The sequence below is a fragment of the Leopardus geoffroyi genome, chromosome C1 (assembly GCF_018350155.1).
Source record: "Leopardus geoffroyi isolate Oge1 chromosome C1, O.geoffroyi_Oge1_pat1.0, whole genome shotgun sequence".
Classification (NCBI taxonomy): Eukaryota; Metazoa; Chordata; class Mammalia; order Carnivora; family Felidae; genus Leopardus; species Leopardus geoffroyi.
The window spans coordinates 149,967,074-149,994,881 of record NC_059328.1 but is presented as its reverse complement, the minus strand read 5'-3'; the positions used below and the strand labels follow the sequence as shown (position 1 = coordinate 149,994,881).

Sequence of the window (27,808 nt, the reverse complement as noted above, 5' to 3'; positions counted from 1 at the left end):
AGAGAGAATGTGGGGGGCCGGGCGGCAGAGACAGAGGGAGAGAGAGAAAATCCCAACCAAGCTCCACACCATCGGTGCAGAGCCCGGTGCAGGGCTCAAACCCACAAACTGTGAGATCATGACCTGAGCTGAAATCAAGCGTCCAAGGCTTAGCCAACTGAGCCACCCAGGTGCCTCTGCATTGAGTATTTAAATGAAATATTTAAATGAGTACTTAAAACTGTCTTCTTTGATCCAATAATTCCACATGAGAGTTTGTCATAAGAAACACAAAATTAACAATAATAATGAGGGGCATTCTCTTTGTGTAAAGATTTTTTTGTAGCATTTCCTATCATGGAAAACAAGTGGAAACAACTTAAATTTTAACCAAATAAAGGAATGTTTAAGCACACCATTACAGTTTAGATAATGCTTAGATTAAATTCTTACAATGTTAAGTGAATAAACATGGATTCAAAGTATATATTCTGTATGATCACATCATTGTAACAAAAAACATAAGCATTAAAAAGGACCAGAAGGAAAAAGAGCAAAATTTTCAACAGTAATGGCTAGAAGAAAGCCAGAAGGTGCTTTAGACAGAGGGATTATATGACCTTTTGACCCTCTTTGCATTCCTTATACATAGATGACACTCAGGATATATTAAATGAATTTTTTTAATGTTACACCTTAGCTCTTCATTAATTAACGCTCTGCTCAACTCACTTTCCAATTAATCAAAGCTTTGCCTTAATTAGCCCTGTAAAATAGTCTTGAAATATTTTTTTCCAGTGGTTTCTTCTTATTTTTCCATCCAGCTATCTGTAAGATCATAGATATTCATTCAGGAACTAGTCCAGTTGGCATTTGGTCAAATAGCAAAAGCTTGGATTTAGCCATTGAGTATCACAAGGCACAACATCAAAGGAATTTTCCAATGTTGCTCCCCACACACAGCCCAGCCCATGTCACTTGATCCTCAAGAATGCTGAGCAGAGCGGGGGAGTAGCAGGAGATGAATGCCCATGGCAGGAAAGCCAAAGTATACATTTTCACCAACAGAATGGGTACAAGCCAAACAAGCAATAGAGGGCACAGTTTAATGGTAGACAGCAGTTTTCAGAGAAAACTTGTCAGCGTATTACAGTGAATTACACATAAGGAGGGGAATACTTGGACATTTGGTTCTCTAACCTACTTGAAGCACATTTATTGCCTTCGGATGAACGCCAACTTTAGTGGTATTCTTTGCGATAATATTACGGAATACCATTTTGTATTTCTAGAGGCCTTTCTGTCTATGGTTTACTGTGAGCAGAGCACTACGCTCTGCACACAGTGGAGTAGGTCCACCCAGGAAATAGAAGATAGTCAGCACTGGGACTACCCACAGAGGAAATGAATTTTGCAGAGAAAGAGTAATATCTCTATGGCAGAAATTGAGTCAGTTCTGGAATTCCAAATCGAAGTGTTTCCTCACATATGAGTTTACTAAGTGAGCAAAAGACTGAATGTGCACCTCAAATATGGGGAATTAAAAGCCCCTTGAATGCTCCATGGTATCATAGAAGGTTAGAAACAAAAAGCGGCTTAAAAGTCTTCTAATAATCCAGCACACACGCAAGACACACATTCTTTATAGACAAGGAGACAGTTCAGAGACATAGGGAATTTTTCTGAGCTCAAACACCAAGTGAATGGTAGAGTCAGGATTCAGACCCGGGTCTTCTGGCTCTCTGCAGCTCTTGTTTCCATCATACTCAAATACCACATGGCTTGCAAGCCGCCAGACCTCCTCCAGGACTGTTGGTCAGATGCTCAAGAGGCAATGCTTTGGAAATTGCCCAATGGAAATTGCTTTGGAGTCAGACTGGAGTTTCAATCCTGTCACTCGTGTGTGACCTTGGACAAGTCAACAAATCTCTAAAGCAGGACCATACACCCACTCCACAGTGTGCTGGTAAGAATTAAATGAGGTAATACATCTCAAGTGCTTGAGCTGCATGCCACGGCAGCTCAGTGGACAGCATCTCTCGTTACTATCACAGGACTTCCTTGAAGGCAGACCCAAAGCCCTACACTGTTGGCCTCAGCCTCAGAAGAAGAGTGTGGTCCAAACACTTCACCCTTCTTCTCAAAAGCTGTATGGATGTCTCGTCTCAGCTGTGCACGACTGGAACAAATCCAATCCAATCTGGATCATTTACAGTTTGGCACCATTTTTAATACTAATCTCATCAGTTTTTATTTTCCTTTTCTAGTTTATCCAAACAAGCCATTTTTAGAGGCTAGTGACTTTAAGCCAGAGCTGCCAATAAAATAGACTTAACTTGAAAACACCAGGATCCTTCTGAAGAAATGTAAATATAAACAACACCCATGATACAGAAAAGTTTGATAAGAGTTTGATCATTGGCTTGGATGCCAGTTCAACTCTAAACTTGCCCACTACTATTTTGGGGCATTAAAATCTGCAAGTGCTTCCTGCCCCAGCCCTCCTGCCATCCATTAGGTTTGAATGTCCTTTATGGAACGAACTTGATCCCCCTGCCTTACTTTTGGTCTCTCTCCAGAGCAGCTAATGCGCTGGCATAGTTCTGCCATTTGTCAGCCAGAAGTCTGGTTACACATTTGCTCGTCAATCTAAACCTAACCTCTTCTCATACGAGCACTTGGGGTTTCATGTAAATCAACCAGACATTCTGTCATTCACCAGCAATATCTCTCCATAGTAGTCTACACCAATGTGCCTTCATGAAATATTTCACTATGTTTGTGGAAGAAATATTCAAATGAACGTGCTTTTTCAGGAATGGTGACACCAGAATGTTATAAATCTGTTCATTACCACAACAAGGATAAATGGTATTTCTGCCAAAGACTTGATAACGGGTGCAGTAATGCATCTCAGCACTTTCTGAAATTAAAGGTCTGCCCTGAGAGGTAAGTAGTATAATGCATGACTAACAAACGCAAACCCAAACTTGGGAGCTGAGTTTTCCTTGTCAGTGTAATTGATCCTTTCCGACAGCCTCTGCCTTAGGAAGTTCATAATGTTACTTCTCTTTGGATATTAACATCCAGGTGAGGCTGACCCCCATGGTTTGTAGGAGGGAAGATCCTCATTAATTTAGCATGCTTTATTGTGATTTTTCTTACATTTGAATTCACACATGCTTTTAACAACTCTTCTTCAAAAATCTGCTATGGTTGTAAGGACAGTATTTCATGGAATTATTAGTTCATCATTCAGGAAAATATTTAAAATTCAGTTGAATAGTCTCTTAAACAGCTTTTTAAGATATTGTTTCTGATTATAGTGATTGTCAGTTGTTCTTTTTTTTTAAGTAGGCGATTTGACTCTAGCCTTCACTAGGTCTTTTGGCATTTTCAAAGCGTCACAAAGGAACTGAGGAACTGGGAATTTAAACAAGAAGAATAATTATCAGTTCTCATTGACGCGTGCATGACATTGGGCCAGTTAACTTCAGTGTTACTAGATCGTAAAATGACGTTTTAAGGTAGACCTAATTCATGAAAACTATGGAAAAAATGAAGAGGGGAAGGCTTCCCATCGAGGATATTTACAAAGAGCTCATTTTATTCCTACAAGTGTCTGAAAATGCCTGGTATCATTACTATTCACTTTAAGCACTGGAAGTATTACTACCAGTGCTATAAAAAAAAATTCAATATCTGTGAAAGGTTATTCATCCAAAGAATGTGTCCTCTAAAATTAAAGACTCACAGAGTTTCTATCATATTCAGTCTCAAAATGCCTAAAATGGACAGGATACAGATTCTAGTCAGAGAGTAATGGTTTTCCTTGACTGTTTTGGAGTCTGAACAGGCTCAGCAGATCAAAATTAAAGTTTTTTAGCACCGGCTTTCAAATATAAAGTCACTTGGTCACAATGTAAAGATTAGTGTCTACCTAAGTAAAATTCTGTGCCTTAGGGAAATGCAGAAATGTTTTCCTCCTCAGCCTCCTCTACACTGCTGTTCCTTCCGAGGTAGCCTTTTTCCTCTATCTGACTTACTCCCTCTAGTGTTTTCTGGATGAAGTACATGAATTAAGGCTCCATTCACAAACAAAAAACGTTACTGCAATCTCTCAATATTTTCCCCAGTTACCATACACTAAAGCAAAGTTGCCACCAGATGTTTCGACATGAACACTAAGTGATTGCAAGAATTTTTTATCGAAGAGTCTCAAACTTAGATTCTTGTATTCCAACTTCAGCTCCCCAAAGTAAGCATTGACTTTAATCTGTTAGGCTTTAGATTCCTTCTCTGCCTTTGAAACCTTACATTCTAATTCACTTTTACTGTGATAGGCAAAAGGAGAAAAGATTCTCTAATGAACTAAGGCATTCAAGAAGGCGTTTGACATGTTTTCCAAGGATAGAACTTACGTTTTGATTCTTCTAAGTTACCCAAGAGGTTCAAGGTATTTTGTCTCAAGAGAAAAGTGATTAATTTTTTTTTAAATAGCCTTCTGGAAACACTGGCATATTTTCTACCACAGAAGCCCTCAGTCAAACCAGGAAGAGTAGCTTCTTGGGAAATGTATTGCTAATGGGCACTTTTTCTTTAACAGAGAAGAAAATACACTTCCAAAGCTGTCAGCTGCCGTTGCTGCTACTTTGGAAACCAGCCACAGCTGACTGTGAGAGCTAACTATAGGCCAAGGTCATCTGGGGATCTCCCAAGCCTGCTACAGCGATGGCACCCATACGTTGCTGGAGTGCATGGGCTTTGCCAGTCCAGCCAGTCTAGCCCAGAGAGCTATTCTGAGTCGGAATTTCCACAAGAAGGCCCTTGATTGCCCTTCATGCTGCTGGCAGTTACTTTCATACTTAACCGTTGTGAACCATAATCTGCTTTATACACTGGCCTCTTTGCACCTTTACAATATCCTACCTGTTTTCAGACCCCCACGGGGGGTTCACAGGTATGTCAAAGTATAATATTAAAACTGACCTTTACTGATCTTTGTTTAACAACACAAAGCTCACCAGGGCTACATCAAATTACTTCAACCAAGTGCCTGAGCAGGAAACCCTCAGGCTTATTTAGCTTCCTTCTTCTCTACCGTCATCTACCAGCCTCTAATCTCTGCCAGGCCTTGTCCATTCAGATCCCTATAGATCTCTCCTCTTCCATGTCCAGTGCCATTACATTTCATCCACTTTTGCCTAGATTGAAGTAATAACCTCCCAGCCAATCTCCTGCCTCCAATTCACCAACATTCCACCATCAGTTATATTTCAAAATTACATCAGAATGCATAACTCTTCTGTTTAAAACCCTTCCTTGGTTCCTCATCAGCTACAAGATAAATCCCAAACTCTCTAGACTGACATTTTCCAGACTACTTTCCCAGGCTCATCTCTTATCATTCCCTTAAGGCCATCTTTCTATCTCTCCCTTCATCATATCAATATACCCGCTCCCTCAAACCCGCCATGCTCGCCCATGTCTCCAGATCTGTCTAGAAATCTTATCTACCTAGTGATCTTCTATATTTCTTCCATCAAGATTCAGTTTGAGCATCATCCTTTTGATGGGGATTTCCCTGACACTCTTCCAAAACTTGCCCCGTGGCTCAAATACATACACATGTGTAGTTAGTCCTTCCATCTATGATGCTCCATAGGCCATTGTTGACTCTTAGTTCTTGTATCACTAGGAAGTGCGCGTGCGCACGCACACACAGATTTTAGACTCTCCCACTAAGCTGTGAGGTTCTTAATGTAAGAATCTTATATTATGATTTTTGTGTTCTCAATATGTATAGCGATACTTAAAGCAATAAATAAATTTTGTTGTATTAATAAATCTCACAAAGAAATCAGCCAGTCACATCCAAGAAAGTGTATTTTAATTCAAGTCCTTTTTTTTTTTTTTTTTTTTTAACCTATGCCCTTTGCTAAACAGAACTCGATTTACCAGGTCTTATGCTGGGTTGTACTCTAAGGACCCATATCTGAACTTCAGGAAAGCTCATGCTTTTGCCAAGAGATGAACTAGAAAAATACTGGGGACCAGAGAATTAGGTCAAAGGAAAAGAGTCAGGAGCAAGGATGTGCTGGGGCAGGGGCATGCCACCCAATAAGCGCAGTCCAATTCTGGAAGACTTTGGAACCAAAGGAGCTGTTAAAATTGAAATGGGGGCACCTGGATGGCTCAGTTGGTTAAGCGTCCGACTTCAGCTCAGGTCATAATTTTGTGGTCCGTGGGTTCAAGCCTTGTGTCGAGTTCTGTGCTGACAGCTCAGAACCTGGAGCCTGCTTGGGATTCTGTATCTCCCTCTCTCTCTGTCTCTTGCCTGCTCACACTCTGTCTCTCTCACTCTCAAAAATAAATAAACAAAAAAAATTAAAAATAAAATAAAATTGAGACAGACACCATGGATGGTTCATACATATTTTATGTCTCGAGGCTGTCTCTTCTCTTACTTACATCCCTATATGCTCTGCTCATCCATTCAAATTCTCAGCTTACATCTAGGCTTAACTTGGTAACCTTCACTTCAAGGTCAATTACCAGCATGGTTCTTACCTTTGCCTTTCTAGGTGAATCATTTCCCCTCATGAAGTTTTCTCCAAGGCAAATATTTCTTCAAGAGACTGCCAAGGTTGAACTAATCTCTACCTACCCAAGGTCACGTTTGGGAGTCACAGTTCATGACCCACAATCTTTTCTGTACCTCCTTGTCACACCAAGTGTCAATACTGCTTAAGTTCTGCTCAAAGCTCAAGCAGACGTCGATCCTCACTGCTGAGAAGTTGACTCCTAGAAAAGTGTTTTGACCATGAAGTTCTTCTCATATCAGACGAGTCTCCATATCTAACCTTCTTTTACTCTTCATCTATAAAGCTCTCTATTTTATTATTATCTCATTTTTAAAAAAGTTACTGAGCCTTTCTTCATGTCCCAGACCTGAGATACGGTCAGTAAACAAGACAAACACTGTCCTTCTCCTCAAGAGCTTGCAGTCTAGCTATTTCTCTATTGACCCTTGAATATGACTTATATATAGGAAAACTGTCTGTGTGCACTAAGTTCACACCTGCCGTCCCTCTGACCAGTCTGAATTCTTATAATTCATCAAGGTTCTATTCAAGTCTTCCCACCAAAGCCTGGTGTTGTCTCTGTCTTACATCAGGGTGTATTAAGAACTGGCTAAAGTACCATATCTAAGGATGTTGTGTAGAGTGCTGATCTTAAAGAGGCTTCTAGTGGTATCTCCAAGGGCTCTGTCATACCTATAACTTGTATCAGTTGGAGGTTTTGATACACATAGAAAAGGCATGCTTACTCCTTGTGTGAACAGCATGGATGGGTAAGAAAGCTATCCAACCACAGAATCAAGATATATTCATTATCTTTTGCTACATAGCAAATCACACCAAAATTAAGTGGCTGAAAACAACAAGTATTTATCATCTTATAGTTTCTTTAGTTCACAAATCCAGATGTGTCTTAGCTGGGTGTTTCTGGCTCAGGGTTTCTCCTATAATTTCAGTCAGAATGTGGGTCAGGGCTGCAGTGATCTGAAGGCTTGACTGGGGTGGAGGATCTTCTTTGAATCTGGCTCACTTGCATGGCTGTGGGTAGGGGACTTCAGTTCCTCACCAAGTAAAACCTGTCTATAGGCTGCATGCACATCCTCAGGACATGGTGCAAACTTCCTCCAGAAAGGACAAGCTGAGAGAAGAAGAAAGTCACAATGCCTTTTGGACCTAGTTTTTAAACTCACACACCATCACTTCCACTTTATTCTATTTATTAGAAACAAGTCATTGGGTCTACCTGTACACAAGGAGGGGAATTAGGCTTCACACCTTGAAGGGAGGAGTATTCACAAACTTTGGGAATATATTTTAAAACCACAGAAGCTGTTAAATATTGAATATTGGGGCTGTGGCCTAAATCTAATTCTAGGATGTGAAAGACATAATTTTGCAGCAGTCTGAATGAAAATTCTTAGGATTTTTAGTCAACGGAGTTCATTATGGGCCTGCTCCAATCAACGTGATCTTAGGCCACCTGAAAATCCAGATGCCATCTGTGGTGAGGAAGTGAGTCACATCTGTTTTACCGTGTTGGGGTCAGACCACAGCAGAGAGCCATGTTTGGTTTGGGGCACCACATGGGGAACACACACTGGGGCCCTGGTGAGCACAGCAAATAGAGTGGTCAAGAAACTTGGAATCATGTCCTATAAAAGGTTGTTGAGGGAACAAGAGAAGTTTAGGTCATGTGGTCTTAGGTATGCTGCAGTCATTATCTTCAAGAATGTGAAGAACTTTCATATATAGAGATAGACTTGTGCTGCTTGCCTCGTGCTGCAGCCAGAACCAATGGGTTGAAGTCCCAGGAGAGACACTTTGGATAAATGTAAAGAAGACATTTCTAAGAGTCAAAACGGACTTAAAATGAAAGCGGCTGCCTTCAAGGGTCACTCTTGTTATCAGAGGCATTGGAATAGTCAGAGGGCTGACTTGGCATGTAGGAGGAGGGAACTGGTATTGTTGCATGGAGACTCTGTGATCTCACAAATACTTTCCTCATGTAGCTGTGTAGTTATCATTACCTCAGCATGGAGTAAATTGATGGCAGTGGGCAGAATCTGTTCTTCAGTTGGATTAGAAAGCAAGGCACATTTTCTTTTTCTTTTTTTTTTTTTTTTAACGTTTATTTATTTTTTGAGACAGAGAGAGACAGAGCATGAATGGGGGAGGGGCAGAGAGAGAGGGAGACACAGAATTGGAAACAGGCTCCAGGCTCTGAGCTGTCAGCACAGAGCCCGACGCGGGGTTCGAACTCACGGAGTGCGAGATCGTGACCTGAGCTGAAGTCGGACGCTCAACCGACTGAACCACCCAGGCGCCCCACATTTTCTTTTTTTAAATAAGGATCATTTGTTAGTTCACATTTCTGGATGTTGGAAATTTGGTCTGGGCTGGGCTCAGCTGTTTGGTTCTTCTTCAAGCCTCATCTGGGCCAGATGGTTGGTCTAGGATGAGCCTCACTCACATGACCAGTGGTTAACAGATACTCTGCTGGGGTTTTGAGCTTGTTTTTATGGTGCTCTCATGGATCCAGTGCAGTAGGAGCTGGTAAGCAAGTCTTTACCTGTATTTCAAGTCTTTACCTATATTATGTTTGCTAATATTTCAATGGTCAAAGCAAGTTACATAGTCAAACCCAGCATCAACTAGACTTCTTGATGGGAGGAGTGGCAAAGTGGTCAGCACACAAGAAAGGTATTTATGGCCATTTTGCAATCTACTACAGAGGCTTTTTCCAAATTACCTGAATGAAGTCTAGATGTCACTTTGGAAATCCCTTTGCTTTCCTTGAGAATCAAAACTCATGCATTGGTGCATGACTGTGCATAATCCACAGCACAAGGAGTGTGTTCTCTGTCATGAGGAGCCCAGTGATGACATGGAATTAGCCATTGCCCAGCAGCCATGTACAAAGAGACCACCCTTATGAGGGGCCGAAAGGAGGAAATCTCAGCCTCCAGGAGGAGACTCCCATCCATTTGGGGGAAACAGAAGGACAAGACAATCTTAAAGAAATCTATGGCGACATTCTCCATGACCTGTTGAGGGAAGAATGGTGTCTTAGAAGAATTTGAAGATATATTCTGGGCCCCCATCTTAACTCAGCAGTAAGGCAACGTGGTACTTAGTAAGAAGCTGCTCTCTGCTGATAACTCCCCAGGCTCTGTGACTAGACACAGCCCCACCACTGCATGTAGCATTTCCAACTGTCTCTTAACACTGGACTCCGCTGTTGGTTGCCATTTGAATTGGCACATACTCTATTGTCTTATAGAAGAGTTGAAGAAGATACCTTCATCTCTTTAGGAAAAAGGTAAAAACTAAATATGGATGAATAGGGCTGTGACTTCATCGAGAAAAGAATATCCCTGTTAATTAAACATACAAGGAAAATGTATCTGTGTCAAAAAAATACCTTAAGATGCTAGTATGAAACAGCTTCATTCACTCATTCCTTCATGTTGTCCACCTGGCTCCTGTAGTCATTTGAGTTTTCCACTCTTGATGAATAAAAATTCACCATAATTTCCAAGCTAGGTCTTTAATAATTTGTAAGGTTTTACTTCTTGCTGCACCCTTTGCTTTGTGTAAAATGAGATAAGGGGAGTGGTCAAGTATTTGATTGACTAATTGATAGCATGGGGTCAAGTTTCCGGGAGAAAACAAGGATTATGGAAAGAGACCCCCTCCCTCATTTAGATAAATATTTTGTCAAACCCAAATGGCCGATTCACATCTAATCATTGTATGTTAAGCAGGGACAGCTGGAGCTTACTGCTTGAATCCTGCCCAGTCTTTATTCCTTCTATAAAGACAGGAAACAGAAGGGCTCTGCACACAGCAGTCACAGACACTCATCAAAGACAAACCACTGACATGGAACGTCACAAGAAAAGGCTTGCTGGCCCAGTGTTGACGTTTGAGCGCCACATGCAGGCACACTCTAAGGAACATGGTCAGCAGCCTTCTCCCTTCATCTTTTGCGGGTGGAGGCTGAGAAACAAGGCTCCCTTAGTTTCCTAACAAATGACCTGTTTCAGTGAAGTAAGAAAGGGAGGGCCATCACTCAGTCAGCCAGTCTGTTGTAAGCCAAGTTGTAGCGATGTTAGTATTTCATGCCAGTCATTCTGTCTAACAGAAACTCGCCCTGGCTTTTTTCCATTCCTTTTAGCAAGATTGCAGTTGTAAATCAGCGAGAGTGTCCTGGAGGCTGCTTCAGGTTGGTTGTCAGGAGCAGTCTAGGAGGAAGAATCTTCAGAATAATTTAGAATATGAGTCTAAGAGGGAAGGTCAATTTTGCTATTTAGAACCAGAGCACTGTGCCAAACTTGGCTTTGAAGAGATGCTCTAAATGTCAGCCTTGGAATTAGAATTTAAATATCTAAAAAAAAAAAAAAAAACAGTAGTTCTGGGTTCTCAGCTCTGACCTCTGAACATCCTCTAAATTGGGAGGCCACATTAATAATAATCCATTTTGGATTGGTAAAATCCCTATTTACTCATAAGAAGTTTCATTTGTAGCTCCAAGAGGAAAACAGGGTGCATGTTGTTCTGACCTGAAGGGCATTATGGATTTTCAGCGAGAGCTTAGGTCCTGGTCCTATGTCTTTTCTTTGCTTTTCTTATTCCTCATTCCTTCCTTCCTTCCTTTCTTTCTTTCTTTCTTTCTCTCTCTTTCTTTCTACCTCTCCCTATTTCCAAAAGCTTCCAACTCCTGGTAACTACTTTTCTACGCTCTGTTTCTATGACTTTGACTTTTGTTGTTTTTAAAGATTCCACATTTGAATGATAACCATTCTGCACTTGCTTTTCTCTGTCTGATGTATCTCACTTAGCATAATGTCCTCAAGGTTCATCTATGTTGTTGTCAATGGCAGGATTTTCCTTTCCCTCATGGTTGAATAATATTCTATTGTGTGTGTATATGTATCTCACATCTTCTTTATCCATTCATCTTTTGATAGACAGGTTGTTTCCACATCTCAGCTATCGTGAATAGTGCTGCAATGAGCATGGGAGTGCTGGTGTCTTTTTGATATTCTATTTTCATTTCCTTTGGATAAATACCCAGAAGTGGGATTGCTGGATCATATGGTAGTACTATTTTAAGATTTTTTTACTCCTACCTCTTAATAACAGTGTGACCTTGGCAAATGCAATGACATTTCTGGGCCTTTCCTTCTTTATCCCTAAAATTAAAAAAAGAGTTATTCAGAGGAATACATGAGAAAGAATTTTGTAAAGTATTAAGAAGGCCCAATTAGAAACCATGGTACAGGATGATGAATGGCCAAAGTCACTCAACCAGCAGCTGCAGAATCAGGGTTACAACCTATGTTTCACGACTCAACACCTAGCCTAGTACCAGGTGGCTTGTTAACTGAATGCACACATGTTTTCCTTTGACATCAGCCCCTCTGAACTAAGGACTGGATTGATAGGCATAAATTAAGTAGAGCATGGAGGGTTGGATCTATCCACTTCCCCGATCAGTCTACCCTGCAACTCCTCCAGATTTACCTAATCCTCAGTAAGCTCCAGATACAAGCAGGACTCAGCAGATATTCTTTAATGGAAAGAATCTAAGAGCAGGAATCTATTATAGCCCCATTGTTGGGAAGCATGAGTGGGAAGGGTGCAAGGGGATTTGGAAATAATCCATAGATAGGGCAACAATCCACAGATGTAAAATTCACTGCTGCTCCCTGCCTACAGCTCTCTGCTCTGGCCCTGACCCCATATCCTCAGCAGATATGCCTCTTCTTTGGGTGCCTATGAATGCCTCCTCCCATAGGGTCACTGTGAAATTACACCACGGACACATTTCACCCTGCCATGACTTCTGCTGCACCATGTCTCTAAAGTCTTAGAGAGGACGATCTATGGACTTAAAGAGGAAGAACACAGACCCCGGGGACAAAAGCCAACCCCCTTTTTTAAAAGCATCATTCTTGGCCAGTCCCACACTAGTGTTCTCTATCAGAAGTCACTGGGAAAAAAAGAAACAGCTCAAGTAATAGTTAACTCTGATCACACTGCTATGCTTGAATTATTAACATTTGGCAACCAGAAGAAACAACAGCACTTCATCTAGACACTTAAGAAGGAAAAAGGAACAGCTCATAACCCAGCCTTTATAAGATGTTTGAGCAATCGTTTTGGATGGGCACATGCAGGCTTCACACATACTAGCAAGCATTGTGAAGTGTGATGACTGATTCACTCACTGTGCAAATAGTTATTGAGCTGGCACAGTTCTAGGTGCTGGTAATACATCAATGAGCAAAACAGACAACAATCCCTGATCTTGTGAAGCTTCTATTTTAGGGGGAGGTGGAGGAGGCAAATATTCAACAACAAACACAGTAAATAAGGAAATTACGTGGTATCTTAGGAGGTAGGAGAGAAACATATAGCAGGGCAAGAAGAATAGGCAGTGCTGGGGGTGAGAGGGTTCATTTTACATGAGGTGGTCAATGTTGGCCTCATTAACTGGTGAGAGTTCAGTAAAGTCTTAAAGGAAGAGATGGGAGCCAAATGAGTATGGAAAGCAGTGCTATAGACAGAGAGAATGGCCAGTGCAAAGGTCCTGAGGTAGGAGCATGAGCAGAGTGTGAGTAGAACAGCAAGGAAGACAGTATGCCTACGACAGAGTGGGTAAGAAAGAAAGTAGAGGAAATGAGGTCATAGAGGGAACAGTGATCAGGTATGTAGGACTCTGTAGGCTGATGTATAAGCTTTGTTTTTCTTTAGCTAAATGGGATCCTTGGAGTCTTTGGAGGAGAGTGATCTGACATACTTAAATAGGATCCCGTTCTGTATGGTTTCATTATATGCTTAGTCTAGGTCACAGAGATAGACCCTTTGCCCTGAAAATAACCACCTCCACTGCTTTTCCTCAAAGATGTTCAGAGTTGGCAGGCTTCCAGGCTAACTGTATCCCCCACTGAACTGAACTCATCTGAGTCTCCCTCATGACTCCCTGTCCCTCTGGAAACAAAATCCCACCATCTTCCAGCCCAGACTCACATAGAGATGAACAGAGAAAGGGAAGAATCTCCTCTTTTCCTGTTTGCAGTTTCCCAGTAATTCAGACTCCACCCAGCGAGATCCATTAGAGCTAATTAACGACCCTCCTTTCAGGAGGTGTCTCCTCACTATGATTAATTCTCGGTCAGAGACAGAAAGCTTGTTCCATTATGATTCTTTTTAAAAAATTATTATTATTCAGGCTTCTAATACTGGCATGAACTGCGGGTGAATTTCTGAAGTCATGTTACTTAGCTGTCACAACTAGTAATAGAAAAATTCAATTTATAAAGAATTAGGAGAGGCAGCAGAGGCATGCTCTTCGGTTTAGAACAAAGGAGATCAATCCTGACACAATGGCAGCATGACATCCGTGGACTTTGAAGATTCCAGCCTTCCTCTTCATTAATTAGAGAGAATCAAGAGTTCTGGTGGTTAATTATTTGCAGAAATTGTGCTCTGCAAAAGCAGATGCCAGCTCCCTCCAGCCGCCTCCAGCAGCAGCTCCGCATGATAATTAAACTGCGTGTCAGTCCCAAGCTCCGTCTGGGTTGGCAAATACACACTTGGATGACCACTCCATACGCCACCCCTCAGGCTCAGGCAGGGCCCTGGGGCTTCCTTACCCAGGAGCCCCCCAGGGGCTGGCACTATTCTGAATGGATTGCCCTGGATAGGTAGTGCCTTTAAAATCCACATCGAGCAATATAAGATCAAAGTCATGGAGAATCTGCTCTTACAAAGCGTGTGTTTAGTGAGGTCAAGGGTATTCCCTGTCAGGGTCAGTTGGTAGACTCTAGCATTGCATTGCCACCCCTGCTGCTGCTGTTGTGTCAGGGTGAAACAATCAATTCTATTTAAACAACAACAACAACAACTTTAGCTTTTAATGTTTTAATGCAAAAGTCATATATTATCCTTTGTATCCAATTCAAGCAACATGAAAGTGTACAAAATAAAAAATGAGGGCTCCTCCGTGCCCCTTCCCATCCCACCCTCCAGAGAGAACCAAGTGAGGGCTGAGGCTTTCCTCTCAGACTCTTCCTATACTTTAGGTTGCAGTCGTTGAATACTTTTCTGACCTGCCAGATACTGACACCTTAACATGACATTGTAGGATCGCTGCTACTTTTTCTGTACCCATGAGATCCACTCCTGTCCTGCCTCTGTGCTTCTGCAAGACTCAGTGGCAGATTTAACACAGGGCCACCTCCATTTGGGAGTCTTGCCATTGGATTTGACCACATGGACTAGCCTGAGAATGTACTGGCACTTAACTGTATGATCTTACTGTTTCCATGCAGGGGACAGGAGGTAAATCAGACAACCCCATCTTGGTGTTAGCAATGCATTTGCAGCTAAACATATTGAGCCCAGCCTTTACTTTGACAACAGATATTGTTGGGAAAAAAGAACATGCACATTATAGAAGTCGTCAGCACTGTTGAAGTAAAGAGATGCCTTTCATCTGCTCCAACACCGAGGAGAGGGAAACGGGATGCAGAGCTGCTCTTCCAGAAATGCAACTGTTGCTAAAGTCAGCTGGGGGCCTCATTTGCCATAGGAGAGGCAGCAGACAGAGTCACCTCTCACACCTGCCCTCCCAGACATCAATTAATTTCTTGGGGAATTTATTCCAAAACTGAGCAGGGCCAGGGGTATGTGATTGGCATTCAGGAAAAGCTGTGGGCAGCAAAACGAAGGTGGCTGCCTGGCAGGCCGCTCCCCAAATACCCAGATTGCCTTGGGTGTTTTGACATTTGCTGGCATTAAGACCCCGTGGCCATTTCACAGCCCATTTATTTAAGGTATTTGAAACTCTCCCTGTGGGGCAGCTAAGGTTGTAATATTAGCTTGGCAGACATGAGACCCTCTCTCAGGTTACCAGTCATTCTGACCACTTAGAGGTTACCAATTCTAAATAGCAGTAAGCAAGTTTTAGCTACATCTTGGTTGTAGCATTTATTACTTGTTTGTAACTATCTGCCTACCTGACTCTCTCTCCTACTGGCAAGTTATCACCTTGAGGGCACTGAATGTGTTTTAAGCACCTTGGGGCTGCCAGCACCTCTCTGGAACTGGGGTACAGGTTTTTAACTCTATTTTCCTGGGTTTTTATTAATTAGTATTTGTTCGGTGACAGGTTTCTGTGGTGGTGATAGTAATTGTTTCTACGGACATAACTTGACACAAGATACGATGGTTAGTTTTTTGTGTTGCTTGGTTATGCTATGCCACCCAGTTTTTAATCAAACATTAATCTAGGTGTTGCTGTGGAGGTATTTGGTAGATGTGATTATCATCTACAATCAGTTGACTTTAAATTAAAGAGATTATTCTTAATAATATGGGTAGGCGGGGTGCCCGGGCGGCTCAGTCGGTTAAGCATCTGACTTCGGCTCAGGTCATGATATCACAGCTTGTGAGTTCGAGCCCTGCATGGGGCTCTGTGCTGACAGCTCAGAGCCCGGAGCCTGCTTTGGATTCTGTGTCTCCCTCTCTCTTTGCCCCTCCCCCACTCATACTCTGTCTTTCTCTCTCTCTCTCTCTCTCAAAGATAAATCAATGTTAATAATAATAATAATAATAATAATAATAATAATAATATGGGTGGGCCTCATCCAGTCAGTTGAAGTCCCTAAGAGCAAAATCTGAGGTTTCCTGAAGAAGAAATTCGGACTATAGACTGCAGTATTGGGGCACCTGGCTGGCTCAGTTGTTTAAGCGTCTGACTCTTGATTTCAGCTCAAGTCATGATCTCACAGTCATGAGACTGTGGTGTCGGGCTCCATGCTGGGCATGGAACCTGCTTAAGAGTCTTTCTCTTTCTCTCTTTGTCCCTCCCCGACTCATGTGCGTGCACACACGTGTGCTCGCTCTTTCTTTCTCTCTTTCCCTCAAGAAGAAGACGACTGCAGCATCAGCTCTTGCCTCTTGAGTTTCCAGGCTGCTGGCCTGTCCTATGGATTTTGGATTTGTCAGCCCCCACAATTGTATAAGTCAATTCCTTAAAATATATATCTATATAAAATATCTCTTATTGGTTCCATTTCTCTGGAGAACCCTGACTGATACACATCGTATACATGAATCCATGTAAAACACACCATTCATTCATTCATTTTTTCATTCGTTCATTTATTTATTCAGTTCACTCAACAAATATTTTCTGAGTGCCAGGCATTGTGCTAAGCGCTAGGAATAATGGTAGAAAGAGGCAGTCCCGGATCTCAAAGAAAGCTTTGATTTAAGGCAAGTCGAGGGCAGTGCTGGAGTTTTCCTAAAGAAACAAACTCAGCCTAGATTCTGCAGGAACTAGACTCAGACACTGAGTCACCTGCAGCTGCCTTGGCCTGGGGCAGGGACAGCCAGGAACGGCACAGAGCCAAGAAGGAATAAAACATTTTGCCCAGCCATCTGGGGCATCCAGGCTTCACGGTGCAGAGGAAAAAAAAACAAAAACAAAAATACAAACAAAAAAAAAAAGGAGAAGAAGAAGAAGAAAAGAAGGAAAAGAAAAGACAAAAGCTTGGGGTAAAGAGAGAGATGTTCAGGGTGGTTTTTCTGGATATTGGCAACCTTAAGGTTGAAAACTCTTTCTTCCCCCGAAGGTACTGATTCTCAAGAATTCCCCTTCGTGATGTGGTGGGATGACCTCACCATGACCTCACTTCCTTTCCAGGAGCCCTGGGGATTTTTCCTCAGCCCAGCTTCAGGGAAAGGCTGGCTTTGGGTTCTGTTACTGCACCTTAAACACGTTGGCCCAGGAGCACAGCTGCTGGGAAAGAGCAGGAAAAACCTTTACTCTTTGCAGATTTAAAAGTGGCACCTTTTAAATTAGCTTTTAAAGGAATATGCTATCCTGATGTTTGTAAGTCTCTGTTGAAAAGATATAAGAGAAAGCAGTGTGAAAATGAAACAAACCAGAAGATTCAAAGAGAAGGCAGTCGGAGGTCTGTTAGCCTTCATACAAGCCAGATCCCTTCCTAACCAGGAATAGGCCCTTCCTGTCACAGGGCTCTCTCCCTGACCAAGAACATGACCACACCTTTCCTCCTCACTGGAGGAGGAAGTAGCTGGAAGAGAAGGCAAGACTCAGAACCTGTGAACAGCTCAGGGTTCAGGCTGTACCAAGTGAGTCCACAAAAGACTCTTTTATGAATAAGAAAAAATGTCACCTTCCTTTGGACTTTTGACTGCCATCTGCCCTAAGATGGTCTTCATCAGTATAGGAATCCACAGGGAATAGGATTGAAAGATTGCCCCCCAGGGTTTTGCAAGGCATAGCCATTTGTGGTGGACCTAGAACATCTCCAGCACCATGCCACGTGGGTTTCCTTTACTTCAGGAAGCTGTGGGTGGGGGCTTGCCCAGTTTAGCTGAGAGGCATCCACAGCTTCAGATCTCTTCCTAAATGAGACTGAATCCCCCCATGGTTTGCCCTGAGGGGCTCACTCAGGAGTCGTGGAGCTCCAGAGCTAAGGACGTCGGAGCTACCCACCTGGCAAACTGCGGTAGAATTTTCCAGGTTCCTACAATCATCTTACTCTTGCCTGCAAGTGTCTCCTCTATCTTCCTGGTCAGTTATTTACCCAAGAATCTCAATAAACTTAACATTTATTTGGCTGAAAAATATCTAACTAATTTGGATGAGGTTTCATCAGCCAAGAGTGAAGCCCAGGTGTCCCTGTTCCACTTGCTCTTGAGGGTCTCACCTGAGGGATGCAAATGCCCAGATGAGTCATGCTCCTGTCTAATTATTTTTTGCACTGGCCACTTGGGGTCCACTTGGGTTCCTCCAGCGGCCTCGGTGCTGAGGACACAGACCCAGAGATACTTTCCTCTCAGACTTGGCTTGATTAATCTGGACTCTGCCATCGCTATCCTTTGGAGAGAGAAAAATGGTGCTCACTTCATCCTTGTACCACACTCCATTTGATGCCGATATGTGTGGTTTGGGGTGCAGGATGCTTACTGCAGCTCTGAGAAAGACTTGAACCAGTGTTCAGTGGGCCCCTTTCTCAGAGTGCAGCTGTAGCAGCCAGCAAGCCCTCCTCTCCTCCTCACTGAGCCTTTGATCATCCACAGATCTCACCTGTATTGGCCAACAGACCCTTTTATGCTTTTATTTCTGGCCCGACAGGCTTGTTAGTGAAAGGAAAGAAAAGCTACCTGGATGTATGGGTGCCCTTGGTAGATGCTGCTGCCTTTTCTCCAAATACACAAGGCTGTTTCCTCAGCTTACAACCCATTCCCAGGAGAGACCTTCTCCTTCAGCCCGTCCCCAGGCTTCTGGAAGGAATTTATGTAAAGGAGTTGCCATAAGGAAGACCTAACAAGTGGTTAGGAGAGCACATTAGGTCCTGGTGCTATTTTTGAGCACCATCGGGAATGGAAAGGCAGTGGGGAGATGAACGGCTCAGTAACCGGGTGATTGGAGATGTCAATCATAATTCCTCCTTCATAAGGTTACTGAGAACGTTAAACAAGATGAGGATAAAGTGCTTGATGCACAGTAGGTACAAAACGAGTCCTCCTCTCCTCCTCTTAGAAAAGTTTCATATAAACCCGCATTATAGAGAGGCCCATGTGTCATGCCTGACTAGAGTGGGGTGACTTAAAGCAGGGCCCATGGAGACAGACCCCTAGTCTTGTAGCCCTCATCTGCCACTTAATAGCTGTGTCACTTAGTAGGTCCCTTAACCTCTCTGCGTCTTATCTCCCCATCTGTAAAATGGGTCTGATGGTGATAGCGCTTTCCTCGTAGGAGTTTTTGTGAGGATTATTCTAGAGTGGTGTCAGGTATGCAAGGACCATCGACATAGGCTGACTGTTATACTGTGTTATTATGCTACTGATTATTATTCCTTTTCTGCACGTGCATGAGTTGCAACACCATCTGCTGTTTGTTTATTCCTTAATTTATCTCACAAATACTCTTGCACACTTACATCATCCAGGATAACATCATACAATTATGCACTGCAGAATTATAATTTTTCAAGGCATTAATAGGTGCTTTGTGGGAAAAAAAATAGTTCACTAATTAAAGAAATATGTGATTCTTTGGCTTAATGATGCTACCTAGGTATTTTTACTGCAAGACTTCACAGAACATTTAACATGTTGAACATACTCCAGGTGGAAGTCTTTCCCCCTCCACTCCTCCCAGAACTGGTGTCACCAGGACACCCTTTGGGACGTGCTGGCTTAGGATCAGGTGAAAACTAATTTGGATACAAGTTGACGAGCCTCTCTAGCTATAAGCATTGAAGGCAGGGATGTACGAAATGTGCTGGTGGGCACAGTGGAGAATAGAAGCACCAGAAAAAGTCAGGCTGGGAAGACAAAACCTATCCAGGAGAGACAAAAGTTACATTGCTGTGAGTTAGCACCCAAAGATAAGGCAGACTGCAGCTCAGTCCAAGTAAAAATAAAAGCAAGGAGGACAAGAAGGCTGTGTTAGCCTCCACTCAGTGCTTTCTCCTAGCTCTGAAATCAGTTTTTTCTATTGAGCACATATACACCCCTACACACTGTCCTAGACGCAGAATGCTCTGCATAGCCAGGAGTGCCAGCACGCTCACAAATGGAGGCAGGCAGGCAGGGAGAGCGATTCTATGGGAAGACCAGAGAATAAAGAGTTCTAGGGACCAGGGAGGGAAACATGTTCCAGGCAGGGTTTTGGGGAAAGGCTGAGTCTTGAAAATTGCATATTATGTCAGGTGAAGATGACAGGAAAGACATTTCAGGCGTAGGGGCCCCTGGCCGGGGTCAGGTCAACACTAAGTTTGGTTGGGGTTAGGGTGGGGACAGGGCAGGGAGAGCCATAAGTTCAGGCTGGAGAGTATTGGCCAAATGACTGTGAAAAGCCTTGAAGGCCATGCCTACATGCTTAATGCATTCATTCTGCAACAAATATTTAGTGAGTACCTACTATGGGCCAGACACTATACTAAATGCTTAAGGATAGGACAGTGACAAAATGAAGCTCTGATTCTTTTTTTTTTTTTTTTAATTTTTTTTTTTCCAACGTTTATTTATTTTTGGGACAGAGAGAGACAGAGCATGAATGGGGGAGGGGCAGAGAGAGAGGGAGACACAGAATTGGAAACAGGCTCCAGGCTCTGAGCCATCAGCCCAGAGCCTGACGCGGGGCTCGAACTCCCGGACCGCGAGATCGTGACCTGGCTGAAGTCGGACGCTTAACCGACTGCGCCACCCAGGCGCCCCCTTTTTTTTTTTTTTTTTTTAGTGTTTCTTATTTTTGAGAGAGAGAGAAAGAGAGGGGGGAGACAGAGGATCAGAAGTGGGCTTAATGCTGACAGCACAGAGCCCGATGTGGGGCTCAAACTCATGAATCATGAGATCATGACCTATGAGATCATGACCTGAGTCGAAGTTGGATGCTTAACCAACCTAGCCACCCAGGCACCCCCAAAGTTCCTAGTCTCATATAGCTTGCAGTTCTGGGCATAGACAGAAACAGTAAACAAGCAAACATGTAACACATCAGGTAGTAATAGATGACATAAAGCAAAATACAGCAGGGTGGGAAAATAGAGAGTAAATGGGGTGCTATTTTAGATGAGGTGGCCGAGGGTGACTAAAAGGGAACGACACCTGAGTTCCTGAATGAAATGAGGAGTTGGCCAAGCAAACATGCAGAAGAATTATGTCCCCAACAGAAGGAAAGTTCAGCCCGAAGTCTGAGGTGGCAGCGTATACATGGAGGGTTCTGGAGCCAGCCTCAGGAGCAGCTGGAGTGGGCTGCATGACGAGGAGACAGGAGGGAAGGAAGAGAGGCCATGAGAGGCCAGTCTGCACTATGCCTCATGGGCCACTGTAAGAACTTTGTATTTTATTTGAGGCATAGTGGGAGCTTGGGCTTTATTTTATCGGCAAAGTAGTGTTGAAGGTTTTGGAGCAAGAGAGTGACAGAACAACATGATATGAGCTGTTGTTTTAGGTGAGTGGTTTTCCAATTTGAGAAAAAGAAGGAAATCTCACATAGAGGCATCATACTTAATTCTGATAAACCAGGGAAGCTCTGGCCGAAGTGGGAGTGAGAGTCCAGAGACCCAACCATCATCTCCTTCTTTCTCTTGCCTGTCCCAGAGACCCCATAGGACCCTCAGAACTCTTAGTATTAGGGAAGTGGCCGGGCCAGGTGTGCAGGATGGTAACAAGCTATAGACCCTGGAGGCAGAACAAGAGCCCATGGCTTAACCACTAACCCAGAGAAAAGACCCTGTGGTCTTAGGCTGTGATAAGGGGGATGGAAAGGGAGCAGAGTTGATGAAGTCCATGGATGCCTTATATTGTGTGCAACCAGTAAGAAAAAGCGTAATCTAAGTCAAAGAGATGGCCATCTTTGGGATTTGTGTTGGGGGATGATTTTCTCCAGATGGGTGGTCTGCATGGAGATGAGAAAAGCTAAAAAGGAGTTTCTACTTGATGGGAGAATAGTATCAGATTTGGAATAGATGCCTTTTCCTTCTCTCCACTAAGAGCTGTATTAGATGTTACCTCCTGGGCTTTATCAAGAACAATTTCCCCCTCACCCTGCCAGCCTCACTGGCCTCCGCCATGTTCCTTGAGCACATCAGAACTGCTCCTGCCTCACTCAGGCTCTGTGCACTTGTTGCTTTTTCTGCCTTAAATGCTCCACTTCAGATATCCATGTGGTGGATCCTTCACTGCCTTTGGGTCTTCACTCAAATGCCGCCTCCCAGTGAGGGTTTCCGTAGCTACTCCACCTTCTTGACAATTGCTAGTTCCCTTCCCTGTTTTGTTCTCTTTCTTCCTTAGCCCTGTTAACTACCTAATGAACTGTACGTTTTACTTTTTAAATAGTGTTTATTGTCTCTGTCCTCATCTTCAGGACATAAGCTCTGTGAGAGCAGGGGTTTCTGTCTATTTCCTCTCCCCCAAGGCCTACAATACAGCTTGGCACACTGGATCTTTCACAGAGATTTTTGGAATGAATGATGGACTTTAGTGGGAACTATCATAGGACTTAGGACCAGTTAAATAACAGTGCAGAAGACTTGTTACATATATTTTTTAAAGCAGCAAAGCACATTTATTGTGGGCCGTGTGGTTATCTGAAAATAATTATTCTATCCCTTGATTTGGTAAAAATACAAAAACATATGCTAAAGGAGGCATATGTTAGTTCACATGAAGATGTGAGACTTCTTTTGACAAATATTTACCCTGAAACTCCCACTGGCCAGTACTGAGCTAAGCACTGGGGTGCAGTGATGAGTGTATTTGGTAAAACATTGTGTGCTAGTTGTCTTTTCCAGTTTCTTGAAACAACTCTAAGATGCATAACCTATATCTACAACTCATTCCCGTGGTGTCATTGTACTTATAGACAGCCCCCAACTGACAGATTGCACCGTTACAACTCATTTTTAATTCAACTGATGGAACTTAGAACATGTTGTCTTATAGAATCTGCATGATAAAGGGGAGAACTTTTCAGACTGGGCTAAAAAGCTCATTTAAGAATAATGCAACTGAGGGGCGCCTGAGTGGCTCAGTTGGTAAGGCGGCCGGCTTCAGCTCAGGTCATGATCTCACAGTTCGTGAGTTTGAGCCCCACGTCGGGCTCTTTGCTGACAGCTTGGAGCCTGGAGCCTGCTTCGGATTCTGTGTCTCCCTCTCTCTCTCTGCCCCTCCCCCGTTTATGCTCTCTCTCTCTCTCTCTCTCTCTCAAAAAAAAATTAAAATAAAAAAAAGAATAATGCAATTGACATAAGTTCAAGATGAAAAACTGTAGAATACTGTTGGATTACTAATATCAAATAACAAAATATAAATTGAATTACAAAGGGTGTTGTTATGTATCTTGGGAGACCATGCTTGAGAAAAGCACTTGAAGATGTTGAAAAGGATCTTTGAACTCCTCAAAGGAAGCTGAAAGTCTGGATTTCAATCTGGATTTCAATTTACATCCTCCATTCTTCCCCTCTCCCAACTTTTCTTTGGTCTTTGCCATTTCACCTTCCCTTTTGCTGGCTATGTACCCCTTTATCAAACACTGTCCTCTCTCTATACCCTTGTCTTCCTTAAAATAGAAAAGAAGTCAACGAGAAAGAGCCTGTCAAGACCACCTATTTGGAAGAAGGTGGTCTCTTGTCTAGATACCCATAAAGAAAGAGAAAATGTCCCCATGTCATTCAGGGATATCAGGAATTGTGGCAAATTCAATACTCTTGGAATTATTTGTTTGCTCGTTCTTGCTTGTTTGATTTGATTTTTAAATTAATGTCATAAATAATCTTTATGCCTTAGGTTAGAACATAGGATCAATGTGAATATGAAGGTTTACACTTCCTTTTTGTCCACAGAATATCTAAGGCAAGGTAATAAATTACTGTGTTGTGATGGGGTTTCACTCTTCTTAGAAATGGGAGCTAAGGAATTCTTACATCCTCACTGCTTCAGTTTATAATAGAAAGAAACGTCTATGAGGACCAGGTGCTGTCATTATGTAGGTGAGTCATGGAGTCAGTCCCCTAGGACTCTGTTTCCTCATCTCTAAAAGGTGGACAATAAATCTGTTCTTCCAATTTCATTAGACTGTTGACTGGAACAAACAGCAGAGTAGAAATGAAATTGCTCTTAAGACTTGAAAACCCTAGAAACCATGGTATTATAAATTTCCAAAAAGTTAACTCTGCAATGTTATCATAACCTGGATCATTTGGAAAAGCTTGATCCTTCTACCTCACCCGGGAAAGTACCAGGTTTTAAGCAAGAAGAGTTGAAATTATTCAGACTCTGATATTTGTTTTGGAACCATTATCAATAACACAAGCAGGCGGTTTAAGTCTTAAGTGCTGTAAAATGTATTTGCAAACAGAGAGGCCAGAAAGAACAAATGCTGGTTTGAGGGAATGCTAAGTTTATATCCACATTATTCCTACCGGTCAATTTAGGTCGTTCACACTTTAAAATTGGGAAGAGGGCAAAGACATTTCAAGTATGACCTTCACGGAGATCTTTCTGTGTCAATTGCAGAATCAAGAACTTTTCTCCCTGCAGGGCCTGACTCAGGTGTCTAGAACGTATCCTTGCCCATAAATAGCAGGATTATTCAGCATTGTGATTATTTTTCTCCACCGGGATTGTCTGGGGATTCAATTCACTCTGGGTAAACAATTAGTGTGTATCCTGGAGAGTAAAAGCTATGATGTGTGAGTGAGGCTCACAAAGGGTGTTACCCATTGGTGCTATTCCCCTAGCCAACAGAGACCAGTATGGGTACAGCATCTTCTGCTTTAAGACTTACTTACACACCTGGCAGAGTGTTTCAGCTCATCAAGATTCTTTCTCAGAGGCAAACCTTGGGGCAGACAGAAGACATTGTCTGTTGTTTTAAAGGATCAGTGGACAAAGAATCAGTAACCTGATATTCTTATTCTGAACGGGTGACAGTGAGACTGTGGACAAGCCACTTGTCCTCTCTCAGCCTCAGTATCTCATCTATAAAGGGAGAAGACTCTTCCAGCTCTACAAATATCAAGAGGCAAAGCCAATGTCATAAGCATTACCTATCCAATTTGCCATACATCTCATCAAGTGGGCCTTACTTATAGCTAAATAAAAAGATACAAACTGAGGCCAAGTGGGCCAAATAAAGCCCTAAGGAAGACCTTATAGGCCCTTTATAATAAGTAAAAGCTTTTATGTCATTGAAAATTCTTAAAACTCAGAAGACATCACATAAGAATGTGGAGTTCTGGTTGCTCTTGAAAAATCAAAAGATCTGGCTACATTGGGCTCAAATTCTAATATGGCAATAATTAGCTAGAGCTGGGTGGTGTCTGTCCCCTTTGGATCAAGCAGGTGAGCTTCAGTTTGCCATAGTCCCCACGACTCCCTATTGCTATCCACACCTAGTCTCCTTTATGGTATTCACCTGATCCCTCTAGGCACTTGAAATTTTGATCCTCACTCTAATATCTCTCTCAATCCAAGCTGCATTAACTTCCATTTTCAGTACCTTTTCTGAAAATAGATTTTCTGCAGAGAGAGAGGTCCTGAGCACCCTGGCATGAAGTAGGTCAGCAGATCACTGCTCTCCAGAGAAGAGGATCTCAGAGTCCACTGAGAGGCTGAGAGGCCAGGGAACACCAGTGGAAGGGCAGGGGGTAGGTAGAGTAGCTCTGTACAATGGAAATACCATGCAAGCCATAAATAAGAGTCACTTATGCAACTGAAAATTTTCTAGGAGCCACATTCGAAAGAAGTAAAAAGAAATAGGTGGTGGGAATGCAAGCTGGTGCAGCCAGTCTGGAAAACAGTATGGAGATTCCTCAAAAAATTAAAAATAGAGCTATCCTATGACCCAGCCATTGCACTACTAGGTATTTATCCAAGGGATACAAGTGTGCCGTTTCGAAGGGACACATGCACCCCAATGTTTATAGCAGCACTATCAACAATAGCCAACGTATGGAAAGAGCCCAAATGTCCATCGATGGATGAATGGATAAAGATGTGGTATATATATATATACATACACACACACACACACACACACACACACACACACACACACAATGGAGTATTACTCAACAATTAAAAAGAATGAAATCTTGCCATTTGCAACTACATGGATGGAACCAGAGGGTATCATGCTAAGCGAAATTAGAGAAAGACAAAAATCATATGACTTCACTCATATGAGGACTTTAAGAGACAAAATACATGAACATAAGGGAAGCGAACAAAAATAATATAAAAACAGGGAGGGGGACAAAACAGAAGAGACTCATAAATATGGAAAACAAACAGAGGGTTACCGGAAGGGGTGTGGGAGGGGGGATGGGCTCAATGGGTAAGAGGCATTAAGGAATTTACTACTGAAATCATTGTTGCACTATATGCTAACTAACTTGGATGTAAATTTTAAAAAATAAAATTAAAAAAAAAGAAATAGGTGAAATTCTTAACCGAACATATCCCAACTATTTCCATTGCATCATGTAATCAACTCGAAGGTTATTAATGAGATATTTTACATATTTTCCACAATAAGTCTCTGAAATCCAGCAGGTGTTTTATAGGTGTACTGCTTCACCATTCACTCCAGCCACATCCCAAGTACTCAACAGTCCCGTGAGGTCATGGTTCCCATAGGGAACACTTGCCAGTGTCACCTAGAGCTCTTGCTAGCTACCTAGTGGAATTCAAAAGGGAACCACATGGATCAAGGCCTCACGATGCATTGTATGAAATACAAGCACGATTTGTTTTCTTTTAGTTTGTGTGTCTCACTAAAAAAGATAACTAGAGCAGAGGGTAAAGACCATTGAAACGGTATTGCAACTGGTCTCCTACCACTGGGTGTCTCTGGACTTAGTATTTTTTAGCCCCAGTTTTCTCATCTCTAAAGCTGGTAATAATTGTAACCACCTTAAAAGCTTTTTGTAAAATTTATGAAAATGTTTTGCGAACTATAAATAACTATGCAAGTTGAACAAAAAGAACAATAGGTGTATTTTATCGAAGGCTGGCCTCTGTGCTAGAAACTTTGCACGTTGTCTTAATCTTTACAATATCTCTATCAGGTGGTATTATTGTGCAGATTTTAAAAGGAGGAAATCGAGGCTTATAGAAATTAAATATCTTGTGCAAAGTCACACAGGTAGCAAGTGGCAGAGCCAACTATGGTTCTGAAGAGAAGCTGGATTATATTTACAGCATTATTCTACGTAGAGAGCCAAAGCGAGCAAGGGAGAATAAGACCCTCTTTTTCATTACAATTTTTTAAAAATTCATTTATTTTTGAGAGAGAGAGCACAAGTGGGTGGGGGAGGGGCAGAGAGAGAGAGAGGGAGACACAGAATCCGAAACAAATTCCAGGCTCAGAGCCCGACGTGGGGCTTGAACCCAGGAGCTGGGAGACATTGAACTGAGCCGAAGTCAGAAGCTTAACTGACTGAGCCACCCAGGTGCCCCAAGACTCATTCTCTTACCTTTCACTTTCTGAGACACTTTGGTGTCTTTTTCAAAGATGAAGAAATTGGGGCTTTATAATTATATCCAGGATCACACATGCAGCAAATTAATGGTCCCGGAAAATTTAGAATTGGACAATCTCTAAAGTTGCCATTCTGGTCTTAAGTCCATTGAACCCTCTGAGCCAAAGGAATCTCTTGATCATTGAGGTTATTTTTTAATTCCAAAAATGA

General features: G+C 42.5%; 1 protein-coding gene across 3 annotated transcripts in view; it reads left to right on the top strand.

Moving 5' to 3' along the window:
* The first annotated feature begins 2,673 nt into the window (after positions 1-2,673).
* The window catches only part of ITGB6 (integrin subunit beta 6), a 131,414-nt gene continuing 106,279 nt past the window's right edge, over positions 2,674-27,808 (top strand). For 2 of the 3 annotated variants that reach the window (XM_045479968.1, XM_045479967.1), the window contains exon 1: positions 2,675-2,928. The gene's annotated coding sequence lies outside the window, so the exon portion shown is untranslated. Of the gene's footprint in view, positions 2,929-27,808 lie in introns of all 3 variants that reach the window. The other variant, XM_045479969.1, reaches the window with a different exon arrangement.